The sequence below is a fragment of the Mus caroli genome, chromosome 8 (genome assembly GCF_900094665.2).
Source record: "Mus caroli chromosome 8, CAROLI_EIJ_v1.1, whole genome shotgun sequence".
Lineage (NCBI taxonomy): Eukaryota > Metazoa > Chordata > Mammalia > Rodentia > Muridae > Mus > Mus caroli.
In genome coordinates, this window is record NC_034577.1 from 10,261,467 (window position 1) to 10,263,183 (window position 1,717).

The following is a 1,717-nucleotide window of genomic DNA, read 5'->3' on the forward strand; positions in this document are numbered from 1 at the left end:
GTCATTTTGACTGCTATGTTTCTGAAAGTCCTTTCAGAGGAGAATGGGCTAGGTGGTCTTGAACTTATTTTGGATTCTACAGGGCAGGGTAGGAGTTGGGAGGCAGGGATGGAGATAGGCACTCTACAGAACAAGTTAGCTACCCAGATAAGNCAAATCAGCATGCTCACGGTTCATCAAAGAGACCTGACCTCCGCATATTAGTGATCCAGGAAGATACCCAGCATTAACCTTCGGCCTCTGTGCGCACGCACAGAGACCAACATCCATACTACACAACATACATAGGCAAAACTACACAAAAACCTGGAATCCCTAAAAGGTCAGGGTATCTGTGTTCTTTCCTCTAAATTAGGGCTTCTGAACCCAAAAGTCACATTAGGGGTGGGAATAGTCTTATGACTACCCAATCTCAAGTTAGTAAACATGTTGAGCAGTCAGTAAAGTGTCTGTCATGCAAGCACAAGAACCCAAGTTCAATTCACCAGAAGTGGTTAAAAAAAAAAAAACAAAACAAAACAAAACAGCAGGCAGGTGGTGCACACTCATAACTCCAGTACTGTGAGGTGAGGACAGGAAGAACCCTGGGGCTTGAGCTAGCCTCACCCACTTGGAAAGTGCCAGGCCCCAGTGGGAGACCCTGTCTCAATAACAAGGTGGATGGTTCCTGAAAAATAGTACCCAAGGTTAATCTTTGTCTGTTGCTTGCATATCCACAAAAACATGCCATACACTTTTCTTTTTTTTTTTAACTATTATATTCAACACCGTATATATTTTTATACCAATCATGAAAATGGTGGACATGTTATTAAATGGACATAAATAGATAAAGTCTTTTTGTTTGTTTGTTTGTTTGTTTTGTTTCATTTTTAGTAGAGCTTTAAAATCTTGGTTCTTACTGTAGTACAAACCCAAAGTAAGAACAATTTTTAGACATTGGAATTCACTGTAATAAGGCTGTACTTCAATGTCCCTCACATCACTAAAGGATTTTACCTTCATAGTAGCTAAGCTAAGAGTTGACACTTTGGCTGTGTCAAGGAATGAATTGTAGGCACGATTATTTGGATACAGATTTCCTGCTATGGTCAAAGCTATTTGACTTGAGTGATTGTCATCATTCTCAGCCCACAGGGAACAGGTTACATTCATTTAAGACATGGTGTGTGTATTAAGATGGTCTATCCATGAAGTCACTCATCAACTGTTTCAGTGAACAATGGCTCTGCTTGGAGGGTGGCACAGACGTTAGGTGAGGGGAGGATTCTGGTTCATTGGCTGTGATGAATTTGAAAAGCATTCATCTCAGAATAAGAGTTACTTATAAGGTTCTCTTCTTCAAAATTGATACAATAATTATAAATNTCCTTTTGGCTGTAAAAATAATTTTCAAATATGTAAGCTGTTCTGAAAACCATAGTATAGTGTAAAAACATCAAATAAAAAACCCTACTAATAGAGAGGCTGAGATAGAAGAAGCATGATTTCAAGACCATTATTTGGTACAAAGCAAGACACTGTCACGTACAAACAAGCAAAAAATGTATATGGATTGTACAATATTGGACCTGTTTCTCCAATTACCAAATTAGAGAGACCACTGGATGACAACCAACAAATTCCTTTTGTGTGTGTGTTTGTGCTTGTTTGTTTGTTTTTTGTTTGTTTGTTCGGATTGGTTTGGTTTGGTTTGGTTTGGTTTGGTTTGGTTTGG